This window comes from Hetaerina americana, unplaced genomic scaffold (assembly GCF_022747635.1).
Source record: "Hetaerina americana unplaced genomic scaffold, ioHetAmer1.1.p SCAF_10, whole genome shotgun sequence".
NCBI lineage: Eukaryota > Metazoa > Arthropoda > Insecta > Odonata > Calopterygidae > Hetaerina > Hetaerina americana.
In genome coordinates, this window is record NW_027286070.1 from 24,884,142 (window position 1) to 24,908,044 (window position 23,903).

Genomic DNA, 23,903 nt, shown 5'->3' on the forward strand with positions numbered 1-23,903 from the left:
AAAGAGTTCTTGAGTTCTAATAAAAAAACCAGGAAAAATATAGGCTCTCGCGACGTGCAATGAACGCAAATGCACGCGGACATTTCGCAACGTGCTTTCCTCCTGGTGCTGCACCCCCTGCCACACCTTTTGTGTGGCTCGCAGGTTATTGATATAGATGAATTAATAATTGGAATCTTAGTGATTTGTGCTTTAACTAGTGTCTAATTGCTGCCACGTTGAAATTACGTATGAAATTGATAGGTGATAACAATTTATTGAACAATTTATTGATAAATAGTACCCCTAATTTGGTTTTTAATGCCATTTGTATAAATTTTTTTCCTAATATTTATATCAGCGTTTCTCGATATTCAAATATAACCTAAGTTTATTATAATACGATTCATAATTCCGAGTTTTTTGTGTACGAGTTATTTTAGAAGAGGTATTAAAAATGAAATAATTTCCTTGTTCCATCTGTGTGGTGTACAGACCTTATCAATGCTTATTATCATCGGATCAATGAGTTCAAAAAATAAACGAGAAGTTTTTCTTAGATTTTATTTTTATTTTCAACTCTTTTTTTCTTTTGAATTCGAAGCACTTTTTCCAGAGAAGCTATAAATTGATGTGGTGGAAGTCGAACATAATGAATAACTGATCGAAGCACCATTCCACTTGATATCAAGTGGAAAAGTGCTGCGATCTGTTATTCATTAAGTTTTTGAACGCTTCCAATTAGTACGATTTAAAGTATTTCATTAAACCATGGGCCTATAATGGTATTTTTAATGATTTTTTACGCTGTAAAACTGAAATAAATGCTTGAAATTCTAGGAAAATACATGACTACCCGGGATTGAAATTATTTTCTACAATATTACGTCTGAATAATAAATTTATGAAGAAAATACCAAAATTCTGTTTATTTCATTTGAGATAAAGAGCTTAGCACTAAGTCAATTAAAAACTCCAGCTTAGATTTATTTTGTATCTGCAAGCCACCATGCCACAGGATGTGTGGCCGTTGGTGATTACTTTCAGAGTAGTTTACCATACGGCTCTTTGCCGAAAGCCATTTTGTTTCATCGTAAATCCGCGTTCACTGGAAAATTTTTCTCTCACAAACTAAGAATTTCGTGTTTCAAATAGTCTCTCACAGGATTTATTTTTTCGGAATTTTTCCGGTGTTTCATTAAACTCTTGACTATGAAGGTGCCTCACTATCAAACTAGCCAACTCTCTATTCCATGGCCATGCACGATACGTATTTGAGGATAAATAGGTCTATATTTGTTTGGTTCCTTTTTACCTCCGTTTTTAAATATAGGTGTTACATAATCCGTTTTTCAATTATTTGAAAACCTTTTCATGCACTAGCGATTTCTTAAATATGATTTCTAGATTCGTAGCAGTTTTCCACGCTATTTCTTAACATACACGAGCGGGTATTTCATCGGGCTCGGATAATTAATGCTTTTCAGATACTAAATATTTATCAACAAATGTTCTCTTCCATTAAATAAGATTTAAATTTTGGGCATAGGTTGGCGATGACGATTTGGTAAGCTATCGGAGGCATTCGGTGAAACCTTGTTAAATACGGTTTGAAGGATGGAATTTAATTGGTCGACTTTTTACGAGCTGCTCTTTAATCTCTTTCCTTTATCGTTTTGGAGTGAGCTTACCGGAGACGAATTTCCCTGAGACTGTCTGACATACGACACAAATTCTTTCGGATTGTCTCCCAATTTGTTTCCTTATTTTTTTCTTTTCAATTAGGTAATCGGTTTCCGAAATCCTTCTTGACATTCTCCCAAGATCATAATTGTCCTACTTCCTTTTGCCGCTATAAATATAATTACCTTTAGTTTTCATCTTGGCCTGACTAGCCTGCACGATGACTGGACTAGACATGCATGGTATTAATATTATTGGCATCACTGAATAAAACTAAGAAGTTATTTGAAATGAAAATGGGTGATTGTGATTGCCTATAATGCGAAATTAACTTGTAACTACTTTTTTGTATGACAAGTCATCATACATGTATATTAAATTTGAACGTTTTTCTCAATATACCTCATAGTATTAGATCGTGTAGGTAGAAACTGCATAATTTAGTGATCAATGACGGAAAAAAGTATTATTTTCCTGGTGGTTTAATGAAAATATTAGTATAACTTCTGGCAGGATTTGGTAATGCTTCCTCCTGCAAATAAATGATTTTTTCCGGAATAACTTTTACAGATAGATGTTGTAGTTAAGTTTAGTTTATTCTTAGTTTAATATCTATTTTTAAGAATTTACATCACCCATACAAGTGTCGTCCTAATGCTGTTTTGATCCATAAGAAGCACCAGTGGCACCCATCTTGCGCAAAGCCATATCATGTGCAATTCCACGCTACATTTAACCGACGTGTTCTTTTGTAATCCCCGGAAAGTATTAACAATTTCACGCTCCATCGTATGTCAATGCTCCTGAATAATATCGTACCGATTGCGATGATCCATTTGAAAAAGATATCCAAAAAATGTAACCGGTGCGGTTTGAATTTTCAGTCATCCTTCACGTGAACCCTCTTGGAGGCTTCACATTTAAACTAGGCCGCCAATTTACCCACCTAGAAAAATGGATGGAGAAGAGTCTTTACTCTAATTTACAATCCTGGCATAAATTTTGGTCGGTATTAAAGCTTCTTATACGAATAATATGATCACAATGCTCATTTTTTTAATCTCTAACAACACACACGGTGAAAACAGTGAACAAACCGAGACCCATTCAAAAAACTGTCAACAGCATACTGTTGGATGGTGTGGGTTGCAATCTCACGTGGTGTCTACACACAGTTGTGCTAACCTGAGAGAAAAAGTTATTTGAGCAGTTATGCCGTCTTTTGACGAGACCGAGACCTTTTCTGTTCACCCTCGTAGGTACTTGTATACCCGGTTTACGTTTCCATCAAAAGTCTAAGGTTTAACATTTATTCTCAATCAAATGTTTTCTCATATAATTTTTATGAAAATAAGGCAGTAAATATATTAATAATTTTGCAAACAAGATTTTCGTTAGTTTTTTACAAAGGCATGATGATAGTAGTACGTACCTTTGTTAATAAGAAAGGGTTTGTTGAAATTTTTGAACTTCCTAAACATAAAATGTGTTAATTATGAGGGTAGTCCGTACAGTTTCAGTCCTAAGAAATAAATGAGATATTTATCTTTCAAATTTATTTTTATTTTTAATCATATATTCTATTTAAATCGGTACAATTTTTCCAGCGTTGCTCTTTTTTTAACCCTTCCAAATAGCAGTTTAAGTATTTCTCGATCCAATAGGCGTTTGCGCATACCATAACCTCCTCCTTGGGGGAAAATCTCTATCCTCCAAACATAACTTTAAGGTTGTGAAACAGAAAATAGAAGTAGTGGGCTAGATGTGGTGAATTCGGTGTGTGGTCAACCGATTCGAAGTCCAATTGGTGAATTTTAGCCAAGGCGACCGTTGAAAGTGTGAGCTGGTGCGGTGTTCTGATGAAGAAGCAATGTCTTCTTCTTCAAATGCGTTCTTATTTTTGAAATTTCTGACTTCAGCTTGTAAAATATACGTAATGAGCTCCCGTTATTGTTTTATATTTTTGAAGATGGACATAATTTCGTGACTATCCCAACCAACTGTCACCATCACCGATAGATACTTTCTTCGCTTTTTTCAGAGTAGGTTTAACCTTGCAGTCCACAGTTTTGACTGTTCCTTCGTCTCTGTAATGCAGAGTGCATGTAATTTTTCCTACCTGTAGGTATCGAGCAAAAAAGCTGACTCACTTCGATTAAAATGCTCCAAGAGGGCCTTGAAAGTATTCATTCGAAAGAGCCGTTCAGTATTTGGTTGGCTTTTCCTATGTTATCGGCGATGCTCGCAGTTTTTGGCACTCCCTAGTATGTCTGCGTTAAAATTCAATAGCCCAAAATTTAACGGTGGTAAATGATGCTACAATATACCTGCCCTAGTAAAGTATGCCCAGAGTTTCACTCATTTTTGATTGGAGTAGCCGCATTGCCTTAAAAACACAAATATATAACGAGAGCTCAATAATCCAATTTTACCATTCTGACATAAATCCTCACAAGACTAACTCAAACTGTTGTCCAACAAAAACCAAAAGTCCAAAATGGCTGGCATATCGGTAGATAACATTCAAATCAATGTGTAAACACATTTCTTAACCTTTGTTGAAGGGTACTGCTATTTTCATGTCAACGTCGGGAACATTTCAGTAAACTCTTGTATGCTAGCGAAAGGCTGAATAAGTACTATTTTATGAGGAATAATAGTCTGTTGAATTTGTTTTAAATTATTTTCTTGCGAAATTGATATTGAGCCCATCATTTATGTTTTATTGAAATAATCATTGTATTGCTTTTTATGCCTTAGATATTGTAGTATTCTAAATTTGAAGCTACTCCCGGGTCTGAAACATATTTTGAAATACGTTTACCTCTGTCTAGTGAAAAAGAACCGTATTGATATCAGAGAAATTGTGTAAAGAAGGTATATTTATCATAGTTATAATATGTGTTTTGCATGAATAATGTTCATTTTAAGACTAATTAACAGAGAATTCTAAATGAAATATACACTACCAAAAACTTAAAAAGGAATTCTTATCTAAAAGCGAAAACGGTTTCGTTGCATTTAACAGAACGAGTGGATGATTATTATAATTAAAAGGAAATTCACATAAGTATGATTAATTAATTTAATTAATGCCTTTATATTCTCATTTTCATTTGCCTAGTATTTTACTCTTGAACTTCTTGCACCAACTATACTCGTATTTTATAACTTGTCAATTGACGTAAGTTTATTGGAAAAGTATCAGCTTTATTTGAAATGTTCATATTAATTTGAATGCAGTGTTATTGAAATATACTCCCAAAAATCCAGATAAACTTAGTAATACTACGAGTATATCGACATCCAATGATGTTGACTGAATTAAACACAGAGACCAATAATCTTTTGGCAACATCTTATGTGGCAAAACCAAAATCACCACTTATAACGGCCATTGAAAGAGGACAGGTAATGACTATTTTACCCGTTTTGTGAAAAACATGGTGCATTACTTCCTGAACCATGTTAGCATTAAGTTCTTTTCAAAAAGAGAGATACTGCGGAAACTGTAATAATACTTAAACTTGAAGGAGATGTGTTATGAAAAACCTTAATGTATTATCATATTCTGAAGAATCAATGGCATTCATAATTGCATCTTTTGATCAATAAATCTTCGCTCTCATGAAGAAATCACGATCGATGACATAGTAAAAATAAAAATCTTATATGAATTTAGTAGGGAGCCGATTAACTTGTAATATCTGTGTTATATTATGTCTCCTCTTTTAAATTCAGGCTTTATTAGTGTTGTTTTATAGTCGCATTTTAGTGGTTATCTGTAGATACGTAAATTATCACTTATATATAACCGCCGGATAAGATATTTTTTAACTAGAGATCATTGTAAGGTAGGGTGTTTAATCGGGACCAGAGTATTACTTGAAGTATTGGCGTCAAGTAACTGTCTAATTTCGCAGCATTGCGGATATCGGCTAACGTAAATTTTAAGGCACGAATTCTTGATCTATTCTTTGAAGAACAGTACTGCCTTAACAACCTGACTCGGGAGGATGTGGCAGAGGATCGTCGGCTACCAACCACTAGATTAATTATTGGTTGAATTGCCGCGAACTAAGTATCCTAATTTTATGGTCTGAAATAGGGCGAAGGAAAAATTATTCTTTGAAATGATCTTTTTAAACCTATTTCATGTGAAATAGCACTATGATATCGCCTACCAACGTAATGGGGCACTTGATATTTTCTGTTTATCAGTACTGAAGGCGATTTTTGAACTTTCCTCAAAACCTTTAAGTGCAATTTCAATATCCTTGTTTCCATTTTATCGCTCCCAACACTTTCCAATAACAAGGATGAAGCTTAACGTGCGTTTTTATAGATGTTTTACGAAACTAGCAGCTCTTTTTTGGATCCTGCTTAACGCCGTAATTAATATCAAGGGCTGGACTAGAATTCAAAAAGAGGACTAGCGGACAAGATGTATAAGGTGTCCACAACTTTATCATTCTAATACAAAATGTACATAATGCTGCTATCTGATGATATGTTCGTTACGTGTTTCCCGGCATTAGTTACAGTGGCTGAGTAATTTGTGTATTTTATTTGCTTGGCCAATTGTTTGTACCGTTTCATAATATTTAATGCATTTACCCCTTATTTCACACTTTCAAACCATTTTCAATAAAATATCATATATATATATATATATATATATATATATATATATATATATATGACACTTATAAGTTCCCTATAATTTTCCACGTATCGTTCATTATTGTAACCGGCGGCCATTTTGACACGCAACCATTTTGATGGAAATATTAATGAAATTTAGGAGTGAACAATTTGTGTAAAAATAAATGGCTAAAATCATCGGGATATTTCAAAATTACGTATTTTGTTTTATTAATTTAGTTTAATTAGTGACTGAGAGCAATTTCCTTCATATGCACTCGTATAGCTATATCATTCCAAAAATTGGCTTTAAAATAATGTCTTCATAATCTCATTGCTATATTAATTTGTTTTGCTTATAATCTGCAATTTGTATTGCATCTTTATCCATGAAAATTCCTTTACTTACTTTTTCCTCCTTATATTTTCTACTATAATCTTTAAATTTGTATTTTATCTCAATAGAGCTTAGTATTTATTGATTATATTAATCAGTAATCACTCACAATGTGCCATTCATCATTGATCGATATCGGCCAGTATCTACATTTTCATTACCATTTTTAATGTAAGTTTATTATTTTGTCAAATAAAAGTTTGATCCATTATCAATAATCCGAAGCTCCAATAATCTGCTGCTGATTTCTTACGAATAATTCCTCAAATATATCGTATAACATCGTATTCTTGTAGTAACCATACGTATATTGAGGTTATTGTGTACACTGCAATATTGACTTTATAATGAATGGCGTGTCCTCTGTTCAAATTTGTTGCAAGTTATTGTAAAATATATGCCTATTAGATTCTATTCTTACCAAATGGCACTACATAGAGTTGCGAACCCACGTTCTCATATAATTTAATGATCTATTTAAATTTAGAACCAAACATTGACGCCCAAGCTTAATAGACGGACTTTGGCAATAACTGCCGCAGCGTGCCCAGAGACTTAACCAAATTTCCGTTCTCGTTAGCGTCATTTGACTCGTCGAGCTGGTTCTCCCAAAAGACCGATGCAATAATTAGATGGCATTAATTCTGTGTAGCAATAATTGACATCACTCGCTTGCCTCATTTTCCCAATAATTTTATAAAAACTTTGAATTTTATAGATTATATCTGCCTTTGAAACTAGATAACTCGGTTACTCAGTTTTAGTTCGAATCAACGTCAATCTTGAGCTCGGGCTGTTTCAGACACAGTCCTTGTGGTTCATTAGACCATTCGTAAATCTTTAACAGTTAGATTCTCTAAGCTATTTGAAAAAGAAAAAAAAATATTTTTCTGGATTAATTATAAATGAAAAAGTAATTCAAAGCTCACTGCCAACCAAGTATTGATAAGCATTTTTATTTGTACAGGTCAAGGTGTCCTATAATTGACAGATAATGCTAGATAGCAAATGTAATGTGTGGTATAAGATAATGCTAAAAAATCAATACTGCCTTCTTCATGCTCTTTTAATGAAAGATAACTGTTCTAATCCCTTAGTTTAGACCGTAACTACGAGATAATCCCAAAATTACCCGACCAAACAAAGAAAACACGGAAAATTTGGAAAAAAATGTATTTTTTTCATCATAATCTCCTTTCAGCTCAATACACTTTTCCAAGCGATGTTCAATACGTTCAATACCCTTTTTATAATAAGAACCGTCTTGCTCCTCAAAATAGTCATTAACTGCCGAGATCAGGTCTTCATGGTTGAAAATCATTGGCCACCGAGCCATATTTTATATTTTGCCAACATCAAATAATCCAAGGGGGCTACACCTGGAGAAATAGGTGCAATAGGTAGCGATTCAAACTTGAATTCATGAATTTTGGCCTTTGCAATAACGGATTCGTGAGCTGGTGCATTGTTTTGTGATAACAACACTTTCTTCTTAGCCAAATGCGGCCGCTTTTGCATGGTTTCTTCGCTAAAACGTTGGAATAAGTTCCCATATTACTCACTGTTGATAGCTTTTCCTTTTTTAAGATAGTCAATGATAATTATCCCACGCGTATCCCAAAAAACCGACCCCATTACGCCAGATGAAACGGTCTTCGTCTTCTTTGGAGGCAGTTCTCTCTTTTGAATCGATTGTTTTGATTGTTCTTTTTTCTCGGGTGTGAAGTAATAGACCAATGTTTCATCCATGGTTATGAAACGGCGCGAAATTTCTGCTTAGTTGCTGTGAAACTTTACCAAACAGTCAATTGGAACATCTTCACGACATTGGTTATGCTTGACTGTAAGCAAACGCGGTACCCATCTTGCACATAGCCTTCTCATGTCCAAATGTTTAGTTAATGTGCAATGTACCGCCCTTTTTGAAATGCCTACTATGTCTGCTAGCTCGTGCACTATTATTTGACGATCATCCAATATCACTTAGTGGGTTTTCTTCATCGTTTCTGGAGTCGTCACCTCATTTGGTCGACCAATGCGATGCTCGTCTTAACTGCTCAGACGTCCTCGTTTAAACTTTGCTTCCCAATATTTTACTGGAGTAAACAAAGGAGCAGGCTCACTCAGAGTATAATCCAGTTCAGTTTTCATATTGGTTGGGCTTAAGCCTTTCAAATTGAAGTATTGTATCACATTACGAGTACCAATTTTCTCAATTTTCACGAATTCACTGGAAACTATCACAATTGATGACTGCCAAACAAATACTAATCCACTACGCGTCTTCAAACTTGAAACATATTCTTAATAGATTCCATGTATTCTAATACAGTGTTACTTTTTAAACATCTACCGCAATGTCTAGGTAAAGTCGGGTACCTCTGGGCCTTCCCGGGTAGTTATCATCATTCAATTGGCTTAAAATCTGTCCTGCATTTCCTCTTCTTTTTAACATTTATAGTACAAGAAACTTAACTCCTTCCGTTTTTTATTATTAATGGTTATTTTTATTATTTTTTATTAATTTAATATTTTTAAAATTTTATTTTTCTTCACATTCACATTACAATAACAGGTTTATTTTCCTCTCTCAATAAACACGTATTGTACCCAAGAAACACCCTCCATTGTATCAAATCTGCATATTAAAACAAAATATTTCTATGACGAAGAATTTTTGGCAATCATTTTCTTCAAATACAGAAGAGAGCAAATCTAATAGACTCGATGGAAAAGTAATTGTCGCAGTTAGCTCTCAGCTTGATGGTTCTCGTTTTATTGTGATGAAAACGGTATAGAAAATCTTTGATAATACGATAGGTTGCAATCACATAGACGGATAAATATGATCATCAAACTACAGTAACCATCTGTAAATATACACTTATCTAGGAGAGAAAACATTAAACTGTTCACCAGGCGTAGAAACAATATAATTGTCGTCACCAATGACATTAATCCGAGTATTTTGATGTTAATTTTGTCTGCTGGAATAACAAAGTAATGACTCATAATCATGTAGAAGGTTTGCGCAGCAAATTGTCAGTGAATTATGTGAAAAAAAGTATCGACAAGGCAACCCTTTTTATTAATTTTTGCTGTAATGGCTAATAAAATGGTGAATAAAAACGCTGATGGCTGTATTTGGACGCCAATCACAGGGTTACAGCGTCTCCTGGTAAATATATTGAATAATCTAGTTATTTTAAACTTTTTAGTTTCAGACTTGAATTTTTGAAACTTAGCCATTACGAAAACAGTCATGTTAATTCCACTTTATTTTACCGAGCGAATTTCAACAGATAATAACACCATTTGTCCATCTCATAATGAGATTGTACAGAATAGAGAATGATAAGCAGCTTTGAAAATATTTTTCAATCCCGATATATTTTCCGAAATGTGTTAAGGTACAATGCGCAAGGCATGTGTCGGCTAAACCAACAGGCGCGCTTGGACCTTTCCCGGTGTGCCTTGCTTCAAATCCCGACGAGTAGCTTCCGTCATTGGCCGCGCCTACGCATCGCCAGGGAACTAGGAGAGTGCACTGTGTTTTCAATGGAGTGCCTGAGAAACGCTTCCAAAGGAACTTCAACCCAGAAAAGCTTACTATATTTTGAAAATTGTAATTGAATCCTCACCGCTATTAATCGTTACTGATTATTATCCAATTATTGGCTTGATGATTGATACCATAAAAAGTAAACCAATATTTCTTAAAAACTGAATAAGACAGTTATAAAACATGGACCTGGTTTAGTTTAAAATTTTAGGACGCATTCTAGAATCGAGATTATTTAAATAGATAATCTACGTTATCATATTTCTACAATTAAATTTCAATTTTTTTCCTCTCACTGAGTTCGTCATCTTATGATTAATTTTACTCAGTACTGAATTTTTATTTCCTTCTTGAAATTTTATATTACATTAATATATATTTTACCGAATCGCTGTCAAATTTAACTAATACCGGAGAATAAAATAAACCCCTTCTTAGTAGATGTTTCATTATCTTAAAAAGTAAAATATCAGTTTAATTTGATCAGCGAAATAATTTGATTTCAGTTTGGTGGAATATGATAATCTGCAGTAGAAAGTACGAGCTTAATAATATCATTCATTTTGCTTACATATGATTATTCACTGCTGACTATTCATTGATGTGGTTTAGCAACAAACAGCTATTTATGTAATCTAGAACTCCTCAAATATTAATATTTAAAAGTTCGTGTGCAAGCAAATTTGTGTGAACCAAATGGTTCCTATGAAGCAGCTGCTGTTTTCATAACCCTTAATGAATAATCTTATCCACTGGATTAGGTAGATAAGTGTACGATTATATGTTTTTAAAGGATATTTATTGAAATTTATTTACACTTCTTCGCAAGATTACTCTTATTTTGTAAAAATTAAGTCTTGTGAATGTTTGGAATAAAATATCTATTTTTCAATGGAAGCATTTAGGTTAGGACGATGTTCCCAATATAAATTTCAACATCATTTTCTAATTCGAAATGAATGAACATTTCAAACAATTCATTAACCTTAGATACCCAAGATGGGTGAGTGGAAGATGTTGAAATATGGGGTTATTACCATGAATACGCATCTCTAGCTCAAGATAGCATTAATTATAGTATTTGTCTATTAATTTAAATAGTATTATGCATTAAAATAAAACAAAAACACAGTAATCAACCCGAAGGTCGTTTTGGTAGGTGATGGTAGAGTTCACCCAGTACTAAGCCCTATACGCTGAAATATTAAAATGCGTTTTTTGAATGAGGAGTCAGTGACTCGCAATTTTCTGGATTAGGTGAACTCATGTTAAATTATTATACAAAGGATTTTTAGTTTTCCTTTATCTGAAACATGTGCGTATTCATTTAAATTATAGTAGAAATCCTAAAAACGTGCTATATCAATTAGTTCTTTGGCTATAAACAGAACATAATATAGTTGTTTTGTTCTTTACCACTTTCCCTAAATTCACTGCGAATTCAGAGAAACTGAATAGGCCACATGATCAAAATATATCCACCCATTAAAACGTTAAGGATTAGCGCTAACACTCCTTATTTGGAGAGTATTACGTTATATGTATTCCATCGAAAAAGTTTCCACTAAATTTCTTTTCGACTCAGTAATACATCTAATCAAATGGACCCCGTCGCAAGGAATATTCATGCATAACAAAAAAATTATTAATTGATAGGACTTTGGAAATTTCCAAACTCTGCAGAACCACTCTATGGTGTGTACTAAAATATAATGTGAGAGTTCATTTAATATGTATTGTGATTGAGAAGCCCCACTAATAAAATAATTTGATATCGGTTTTACTTTTTCAAGCTAGCACACGTCCTTGTTCTGCCAGAAACTTCGCGAATTCAATCTGAATATAGCAATCGAAGTCTTTTAATTTTTGAGACAACAAATCAAAGGCTTTTGTTTTTAGCCAAATATCCAATTACTTAACGATTGATTTCCGACAATCTCTTTCATAGTCTCTTATTTCGGTGTGAATCTCCTAATTATCGTCATGACAAAAAAACAAAACGAGAAAGAAAAGTTTCAACTTTTCGAAGAGCAATTATTCTGAAGCTAGAGGAAACAATCCGCAATCTTTCCTAATAAAAGAGCTTGTACATATATGTATAAAATATTTTGTTTCCTCATGTAAGCTGGCAGTTCGTTTTTAAAATATTAGAATAGTAAGACATAGCCATACAAAAATTAACTAAAATCATAGAAATTAAGTGCACTATGAAACAACATTTTTTTTGCATGCGTTTTCAATACTTATGTTTGTTTTCGCTATAAAAGATCTAAAAGTATGTAACGCTCTTAATTACCGCGTGCGCATTGTTCAAAAACTGACCTTATTACGAGTACAAGCATACATTTTTATATTAGTGTTTTATGACATATGTTTGGGAAGATTTGGGCATAGTTGTAGAGAAATGAGGAAACGAAATGCTTTTGCTATATAAGAGGGTAATCGACGATATACAGTCTAAGAAATACAATAAAGGCATATTTACAATAATTAAAAATAGACTATGGTTTCCTATGGATGCGAAAACTGAACTTTGAAGCTGGGGTATTAACATGCATTGTACACTTTTTAGACGCAGATATGGTACACAATGGAAAAAATAAGTTCAACAGAAGTGATTACTAGCGACAAAGTTTTAAATACAATGAGAGAAGAGTTAGGAATTTCCCTCTCGTAAATTTATCATTAATTCGAAATAATCACTCTCATTAACATTTTATAAATTATTCTAAATTCATCTAAAATGTTTCTTTTGCTTGAATATCTAATTTGTTTATAATTCTCTCAATTGCACCTTTTTCATTACTCTTAATGACTGCATTACTCTGCTACCTTGAATAATTTCCAATTTGCCTCAACTTAATTGCGTTTGAAACCAAGATTCAAAAGAAAAAACACCACAATAGAATGAGTCCCTGAATGAGAAAATACAAGGCATATTCGAAAAGAAAGGGCCGTTTTTATATTTAAATACTTGAGAGCCAAAACAAAGTTCTACGCATGCATAGCTATCTATCAATTGTTTCCAAAGCCAACGGATTTATTATTTTGATTCGGAAGTCGTTTGTCAGTTAATTTAGATAATAATACCCTTGAAAATCTTCGTTCCTGCCAGTGTCAATGTGCGTGCAGCAATTTGTTTTTTGGTAAACAAAAGGATTATTAGCGGCTAAAATTAATCGAAAGTTGTGCCTAGTTTATGGGCTTACAGTAATGTGTGCTAGAGAGTTTAGGCAATGGTGTAGATACCACAAAATGGCGGCGCAACTGTGCATGAAGAAGCACGGGGCAGGCAAAGCCAGTAAGGCAAGTAATGCCAGCCACGCCTTGCACTAATGGTGCAAAAACAATAAGCAAGACCAATGAAGTTGTCCAACAACTGGACCAAAAAGTGCGACCTGATCGACAATTGATAATTAGTACTCTGATAGAACTGATAAATATTCTCGTGTCGGACCAGCCACTATTCATAAGGTTATTGCGGACAAGCTCCAATATCATAAATTATACCCAAGATGGGTTTCGAAAATGCTAACCAACCAACAGAAATATCAAAGAATGTTGAGCGGACGAGTTTTTGGCGCACTATTGATAAGATTAAGATTGCTTTCTTTCTCACTTTGTAACGGGCGATGTGACGTGGATAATCTTCCCCATCGCGGAAGTAAAATAAATATCAACGTAGTGAAATCGTTTAACTTCACCAAAACCGAAATAATTCAAGCAATTTACCTCCTCGAGTCGGAAAATTATGAATACCGTTCTGGGACAAAAAGAGCGTCATTTTGGTTGATTTCGTAGAACTTGGGATAAAACGTACAGCTGTAATACTGTAAAATGCTCCCCAAAATGAGGCGTGCGATCCCAAATCGACGGAATCTATCGTCCGAAATAGACCTCCGCGAGAATGCGCGTCGTCCAACCGCTGCACGAACCAAGGAGAAGATACAAGATAGACCTTGTGCTCCTATTTCCAATTGTCCACTTGAAAGAGTGACTAGGCGGACGATGGTTTAATTCTCAGGCGGCGCACTTCTATCCTGAGGAATGCTTTTATGTTATTTAAGAAGTTGGTCCAGCGTTACAAAGTGATCTTTGGTTAGGTGGAAAACTGCTACAGGTTCGTAGGATACTAAAAGCACCAATACAACTTATTCTAACCAATGATTTCAAGGCACTCAATCTTGAATATTCCTCGTATTGGAAATCAGGATGAAATCATTTTTTATTCTTGCTGAAGATGCTAGTTTTATTGGTAATTTTATTGTACTATGGCTAATATTCTATGTTGGAAGATATTAGAATGAGTTACTTGGCAAAAAGAATAATACGAGCGAGATATAAAGAGTAGGTATCAGTAATAATGTAACAGGTAACCAGGGAACCTTAAAATAAAGCCAATTACAACCTATGGATGCGCATGCCAGTAATTGATCATTAACATGTGGAGCATAAACGCAATCAAAATGATAGTATGGGAGAATTTTCAAAATTAGTAGTAAATATAAGCAGATTCTGTCCCATATTGTTCTACGTGTAGGAAAGAAAGATGTTTAAATATTAATTTTTTTTCGACACGAATCATATGGCTAATAAACTTCAAGATACACTAAAATTAAGTAAAGATATTTATTTGAATTCGAGGTAAAGGAAGTAATTCTCAGATGCAATCATTCATATCATGTAGAGAAAATTTCTCTTCTTATCTCTTATCGTATAATGAGATCAAAGAGAGAATTACCTAGTGTCTCTCAATTGAGTGAATTGGGCCGAGTTGCTGGGATATTTGAATTTTTAATTCATTCTTTAGTAAGATGTTTGGAGCTAAAATATAACTCAGTTTAAGTCAAGTTTTTCTTAATTTATCATCTTGAATAGCATTTGAATGCTTAATGCTTTAACTATGGGATGTTTAAATTCTCGTTATGATTAATAGCTGTCTACATTGTGAGGGGTGCTCAATGAAGTGCGAGCCACAAATTGTAATTTGGAGACTTAATTTACAAAATTTGTATTATTTTGATGTCTTAATATATAATGCATATGAGCTTTAAGCATAAATTATTAGATGATCGTGTCACGTCAGCGAAAACTACTATAACCGGCAACATGCCCAGTTGGTTTGAGACACACATTTTGTCAACGCAAGGCGCTGCATTTAAATTTTTCCATTGCCTAGATAATAAATCAGTTATTTCCTCCGTAAAGGTATAGTATGCTTATGAATATTCTACTCGCGTCCTATAGGACAGCTTGAAGGTGGTATGAAAATTAAAGTTTCAAATGAAATCATTTTTAATTGACTTTTTGTTGTTAACTTTGTAATTTCAGGCTCTTTCCTAATTTCATACACATTACAAAGCCCATTTCAATATGTTTTGAAAATTCCATATAGTTTTGCCGGGGAAAAAATTAAACGTGGAAGACAATCAATTTCAAAAGTAGTAGCACCTGGAGGTCCAGTCACTTCTCTAATGGAAATAATCATGAACACCTATGAGACCAGAGAGAAAAGAAAATTGTCAAATAACGTTAACAGTACTTTAAGATATTCTCAAAATCTCAATGGATGCACCCCACACGTTGGTAACAGAATATTGCCCATGAGGCATACATGTGTACGGTGGGTCCGCGAAATCATCGCTCGTTATACATTATGTGACTTTTACTGTCTTTAAAAATGGAAAAACCTTCTCGTTTTTCATCAGTGGCAGTCGCAGGCGAAGTAATTGTGTTTGATATGCAGCTTTGATGCTAATGCAGCACTGGAGTTAAATTAATGAACTTATACCGCAGATTTTGCGCATTTAACCAGTAATTGAGTATTGGGTTTGGTCATGGAAAGCTCTATTTCTAAACCTAGGTTTTTTACCTGTCAGAAAGTTGTCTTTATGTTTAACTAGTACTAATGATATTTGTCGAAAGGCTCCGAATGGGGGAATCAGATGGAGAATCAGGATAGCTATTGATACACAGAGGAGTCAGAAAGCATTCCATAAATATTCGTGATTTACCGTGTATAAATAGAGAAAAATTTAACACAGATATATGAAGTTACAAAGGTAAGAAAGATTTTGAGAATTAAGCCAGATTTGTGAATAACCGTTCCTGAATTAACTACTCAAACAAGTTGAAATGTAATGAAATAATTGACTTTGTAATTCCACATACTTCACTACAATTACAAAGTCAATTATTTCATTACATTTCAATATGTTATGCAAATTCCACAAAGTTACGCAAAAGAATGATAGTTTTGCAATGAAACTGGTCCATAATATTTATTAGAGTCCCAAGCAATTAATAAGCTGCATTAACCTTTTAATTAAAAACCAATACGTGACATACTCTTCTATATTACAATTCATATACCTTAGTGGCAGGAATGGCATTTTTTTAATTTGTCATTATTTTACGTTAAAATGGACTGAGAATTAGGTATATAAAAAGAAGAATTGGGTCATATAGTTAAGAACGGTTTTATAATAATTACTTCTTGGTAAGGAATTAAATAAACTATGAGATGAACATGCTAATGATAACTCAAAGTAATCCGCAACAAAATATTTTCTCTTGGTCCGAAACTTTAAATTTATTCAACGACATTAGTGTGACACTGAGACGTAGGCTTGGGGGAGAATAGAAATAAGTAAAGAAGAGATAAATAGGCAAGATACGGATAGATCAGCGAAGTTTCATGCTTTATATTCGGACAAGGAATGAAGAAGTTCAAATGAGGCAGAAAAGTTGGTTAAAGTGGGTAATGAGAGGAAATGATGCGTAGGTTAAAGGATAAAATGATTAAGAAATTACCGCGGTAGAAAGAGAAACATACCCCGTAATGCGGCACATAGGCAGGTATAAACTTGAATAATGAGTAAATAAAACTTTCGGTATAATGAATTTTTTAACGTATTTTAAACTAAGATTTGCAGGTCTTTTAAATTAACCAGGTGCCCCGATTTTTTGGCCAAAAGATGGAGTCGGGGGGTTTTATATATATATATATATATATATATATATATAAAATACACAGTAACACACAATATAGAAACACAAAAAAAGAACACTCACACGTATTTTCTTGATATTTCGACGGAAACAATCCGTCTTCCTCTGAAGATATAGAAGTAATGACTGTCATTACTTCTACGAGTATATCTTCAGAGGAAGACGGATTGTTTCCGTCGAAATATCAAGAAAATACGTGTGAGTGTTCTTTTTTTGTGTTTCTATATTGTGTGTTACTGTGTATTGTACTATTCGGCACTTCCGTGTTACGTCTACGAAAGCATATATATATATATATATATATAAATATATACATAGATGATTTCGTCGACGTAACACGGAAGTGCAGAATAGTACATTACACAGTAACAAAAAATATAGAAACAAAAAAAAGATCACTCACACGTTATTTCTTGATAATTTCGACGGAATTCTACTCCGACTTCAAATGAAGATAGAGAAGTAATGGAATCACTTATGCCGATATTTAACTTATGAAAATTTGCGCCTTTTTGAATGGTGAGTTAATTGTTGAAGGCTATTTTACTTGGACGTATTTTGGCTTGTCTTTGATTTTTGCCTGTTCAAAAAAATTATTCAAAGAATCTGTATCAAATTTTGCATGAAAAACGAAATTAAGTGCGCGGACGCATTTCGAATATTGACAGTGTTATATGGAGAAGCTACCTCAGATCGAATCAACGTTCATCGGTGGTACAAAATGTTCTCAAAGGGCCGAGAAGATGTGAACGACTAAAAGTGTGCCGGACGACCGAGCACGTCAACAGCAGACGAAAACATTATTGAAGTGAAGAAAATAGTTTTGGCCAATCGTCTAATCACCGTTAGAGAAGTTGCTGAGGACATAAACATATCGATGGCTGGTACCAGCAAATGATTTGGGCATGACACGAGTCGCTGCGAAATTCGTAACTTAATTCGTGCTCAATTTCGGCCAACAACAGCAACGCATTAACATAGGTAATGAGGTGTTGGACTCTTTCCACGACGACCCAAATTTACTCCAGATGGTCATAATTGGTGATAAACCATAGGTTTATGGTTTTGACGTGGAAACTAAAGCTCAATCATCCCAATGGAAACTGCAGTATTAGCCAAGACCGAAAAAAGCGCGCGTTCGGTTGAATGTGAACGTTTTGCTTACTGTTTTCTTCGATTGCAGGAGCGTGGTGAATCATGAGTTCTTATCACAGGGTAGAACGGTAAATAAGGAATATTATCTGCAAGTTATACGCAATTTGCACGAGGCGATCCGCCGCAAACGCCCGGATTTTTGGAAGAACAAAAATTGGCTAATGCACAATGACTTCGCCCCTGCTCACATACCGTTACTTGTGCGGGAGTTTTTGGCCAAAAGCAACATACTGATAATGCCGCAGCCACCATATTCCCCAGATCTGGCACCAGGGCCCTTTTCTTGTTCCCGAAAATGAAGAGGCCCATGGAAAGACGACGCAGCGCTACGATTGACGAGATAAGGACTGCATCGTAAGAGGAGCTGAACAAGATCACAAGAAACGTTGGCACAAGTGTCTAATGGGGATTACTTTGAAAGAGACTAAGTAGATATTCATGAATAAATAAATTATTTTTGAAAAAAAAGTCATGACGCTTTTTGAACAGACATCGTATACCTGTATATAGGCTAATATGTATGTATGTATATATCCATATTGTCTAAAAGAAATGAATTGTACAAAGTCAATTAAGAAAAAATTAAACGTGAATGCAGAAAGAAGAAGAAATAAAGGAAGAAACCTGTAGCACTCCGTTTACATTTTTATTGAACGATATATTTCCATTTTAATTTGAAGAACTAAATAGTCAAATGGTCAACGTCATTAATAATGAATCCAGTATCTTATCCATACTTTGAGGAAATTGGGTTTCACCAAGTTTTAGCTAACTATTTGGAAGCTCATTCTTTCATAGGATAATTATCTTTTAACAGTGTTTAAACCTTAAAACCTCATTTATTGTTGAGAGTTGACACCTCTCCGTCATATTATTTAGTATTTTAAGGCTATAATATAGTGTAAATCATAAAAACTATGATGAATCGCAAACTTATCCTTCCTTCTTCTCTATTTTTACAGGTAAATGACTTGGCTGCCTTACTGCAATCCCTTTATTGATGGTCCTGAGCATAATCTACTATCATCGCAATGTGATGTAATGGTATAGCTCTGGGAATTGCAGAAAATACATCACTTGAATATGACGAATTCCATGAAACTTCCAAGAGATGCCGCAACAGTAACTTCTTAGGGAGTCATCATGATACAATAACTAAATAACTCCAATGTATTGTCGCTGTAATAAAATTGGACAAATATTAATTGTGATTCTGAAAATGAGATCAGGATTTTAGAAATGAAAAATAATAACTTTGTGATTCCACAGAATTTTTATTGTGATACGACCCGGGTTTCGACGTTCAACGTCATCTTCACCTGAAGATGACGTTGAACGTCGAAACCCGGGTCGTATCACAATAAAAATTCTGTGGAATCACAAAGTTATTATTTTTCATTTCCAAGATGAATCGATTCCATAAAGTCACGCCGGAAACCATTAACTATATCAGGATTTTAGCTACAGGGTTAAAGAATTAATGAATGGTTATCCTTATTTTGCGGTGTAGCTAGCAATAAACGGCAAAAAATGTTTCTTCGGAACAATCGAAGTCACTTATAGTTGTCAAAAGTCTTTAGATTATAATAAATGTTAAGCAAGCAATGCTTCGCCAACTTGTAATTAAGATATTTGTCAGTAATGAAATTGATCCGTTATTCGTCCGAGATTTTAGCGTTGCGAAGAGAAGGAAATACGTTAAATATCGGTACTTTTAGTTTAAATATACATTTAAAAATTTTAATTACTCTTCTGTAGTTCCGAAAATGCTTTTGTTAAATAATAGTTAAGCCCTTTTAATACCCATTAAAAAGATCAGCTGATGATTTCATTAAATAAAAAAACTTTCATGTTTGACGTCATTGACGATATTTTGATATAAAATCCCTGTTGATTATATTTAAATTAATTCAAATTGAATTGTTTTGCCACAGGTACGTAATCTGTATTTCTGAATTTTTTATTTTAATATTAAGCACGTAGAAAAGGAGTTGGTATAATTTATTTCAGCGGTGCATATTTCATTCTCGCATGATGTTGGGTTGATCACAATTGGGAAATAATTGGGATAATGTTATTTTTTGTAAGGTTAAGAAGACTTAATTGATATATCAAAATAAAAAAGAATACACAGGATATGTAGGGGACTTATATTCATATTTTAAATGCCTGGTTAGCTATGTTAAATGTGTGGATAGCAGACAGAATAAGAGAGAGCAGTACTATGTAGCATCGGAATATCTACGCAATAGAATACGTAGCTTTTACAAATACAGAGAATATATAAACGTGGAGGGATCTAAAAAGTAGGTGTGATATGTGAAGTACATTTGCAAATCGATATAAAATAGAAAAAACTGAAAGGTAACAAAATGTGCTTTTAAACTTCTAAATATTGAAAACGTTGACAGGAGGAATCGAAACAGAAGAGATCCCGCCAAGAAAGAAACTAGATACATGAAAAAAATACCAGATGGCTTAGTTTGGATATAAAACAAACGTGAATAAAAGTAACTTAAGACAAGTAAAAGTGGCCTAATAAATGGAAATGAGGCCAAAGGAAAATAAATCTAAGAAGGATGTGGTAATACACAACAACCTAGTAGAAATATTAATAATTAAAATCAAGCAAGGTAGAAAGTGTTTTTTTAAACTTATTGGTGGAATTCACGAGGGCGAAATTTGGCCGGAGTAGTGATAAGAGCAGTATTAATACTCCCGTAAAAGGAAAAAAAATCTTATGGTTTGACTGGAGAAGCTTAGGTTTGATGTAAAGTACGGAAAAGGATAGGATCATTAAGAAACGACTGGGGAAAGAGCAAATTATTAAAAAGGAGCGGATCAGTTTGGGTGTAGAAATGGGATAACTACGCGTGACGCCAGAGTAATAATTGGGCCACTTTTAGAAATGAATATAAAGCATTGCCAGGAGATATTTGTTTGCTTCGTGGATTTCGAAAATGCGCTTGACAGACGAAAATTGATGCATCTTATCAGTATACAAAAAGCAAAATATAGTAGTTGACTTGGGATTTAAAATCATACAAGTGTGAATAGGAAATGTATAGTTGGAGTAGTAGTGCTCGTAATGGGATTATGACAGCGTTCAACTGTTGTTATTACATACTCCTATGATACATTAATATATATTTGGAGGAAATAATAAAGAAATGATTATAAATGAGAGATGGCAGTAGCCAATGTGATGGAAACTCATCAAATCACATGTGGAGATGAATTGGCTTTAGTTAGAAAGAATACCAAAACATTTTATTCATTAGTGCTGAAATTGCAAAATTTGTTTCATACAATTATCTAAAATAAGAATGGGAAGTATTATTTACACAGCAATGGAAAACAGTTTATTGAATGTCTCGAGAGATGGGATTAAGTCGTATATCTGATATGAGTTTTGAAAGAAAATGGTCAAAATAGTACAGACGTAAACACAAGATTATACTATTATGATTAGGTAATCTTCAGATTAAGGTAGATTTTTGGATGTACACAACTACAAAATAAATATTTTGTGACTCCTAAGAAACCACATTCCAGCAACCTAGTCTATATCAGGTCCCTCTAGCAAAACACAGCATCCTACTTTACATCAGGTCCCTTTTTAGCTCTGAGTACTTTCTTCCTCCCTTCATCCCGTCCAACATCCCAATCCTGTTCATTCCCTTTCCTCGTTTGCCTAACATTATCCCCCCTATTACAGTCATCAACATCCCACCACCGATGAATACCCCCTTCATCCACTTTTCCTGCCTCCATAGGATTTCTCCCTACAATCCCCTCTTTTCACCCACCATAACAAGCACTCCTTCATTTGTTTTCTTTTCGGTCCATTTCACCTCCTCCATTCTTCTCCACACCCACATTTCAAAAGCCTCAAATCTACGTCTATACTCATGGTTCAATGACCACGTTTCTGCGCCGTACAAAGCTACGCTTCATATCAAAGTTTTAACGAATATTTCCTTATTATTCTTACTCGACGTCCCTATCATTAATTCCCTCCTCTTAGTGAAAGCCTCTTTGCCTAGCGCATTTCTTCTCCTTGCGTCCCTAATACTTTGACTGTGTTGGTCCAAACCACTTCCGAGATTTGTAAACTGTTATCCCTGCTCTAGTATTTGCCCTCCTATTTTAATGTTCATCTTGGCCTTTTTCTTTCTAGAAAATCGCCAAACCTTGTTTTATTAACATTGATTCTCATTCAATATCTGTCGCACTGAATTTCCAATTCACTCAGCATTGCTTGCAACCCCTTCGCTGACTGACAAATTAAGCTTGGTCATTAACGAACCTAACTGATTTTAAATATCCCACACCAACTTTCATTCCTACCTCCAGTTATTTCCCTGCCTCTTTAATCATTTCCTGTATGTTGAACAGCAACGGTGAAAATGGGCAACCCTACCTTACACCTCTCCCTCACACTGCCCATCCGGACTCCCCGTTCCCCACTCGCAACTGAGCAGGATGAGATATGTACAGGTTGCGGATTAGCCTCCTGTCCTTCCCATCTATTCCTCTTTCCTTCAATATACTCATTAGTTTTCCGAATTAACTCTATGAAACGCTTTTTCGAAATATATGCGAAACAGACAAATACCTCCTGGTTGTATTCTATATTCCTCTCGATTAATGATCTCATTACCGCAATGACATCGCGCGTATCTCTCCCCATCCTAAACCCAAACTCATCATTCCCTAAGTAATCATTTGCCCTACTCTCTATCCTTTTGCTGATGATCCTGAGAACAACTTTAGCTGCGTGGGATATCAAACTTATTGTCCTGTAGTCCTCACATGATGTAGCCTTTATCTTTTTCGGAATAGGAACTAACACTGATCTCACAAAGTCTTCCGGCCAAATGCCTTCCTTGTAGATACTACGAAGAAGCTCCCTCCCACATTTTCCTAAGGCTTTTAGTAGTTCCGCCGGAATATTATCTCACCCACGGCGTTATTTAGTTTAATCTCCCTTAATGACCTTTCTGTCTCATCTTCAAGTATGCTACCTAAGCCCAGCAGAGCTGGACCTTAGCTATCTTCTCATACGCCATGTTCCTTTTCTATGTTTAACCTTATCAGTCTAAGTTCTTTACTATACAGTTCTTCCATATATTCTTTCCATCTCTCTTGGATCTTTTCTGTGTCAAATATTATTTTACCCTCCTTATCTGTAACTGATAACATAGATCTTCCCTTCTTACATCTCGATAAAGATTTAACATTGATGTATATCATACTAATTTCACCCTTCCTCTGCAAACTTTCTAAATCCTCGCACTGCGTCTTCCACCATGCTTCTTTTGCTTTATTTGCACCCCCCCCAATATATTATTTAATTCTTTTTGCTTCATTTAGCCTATTTTGCGTTTACATTCTTCCATTTTCTCTTCTCATACATATTTGTAATAATCTCATCCGCGATCCATGGTTTCCTAGTCCTTTTTGCGTAAA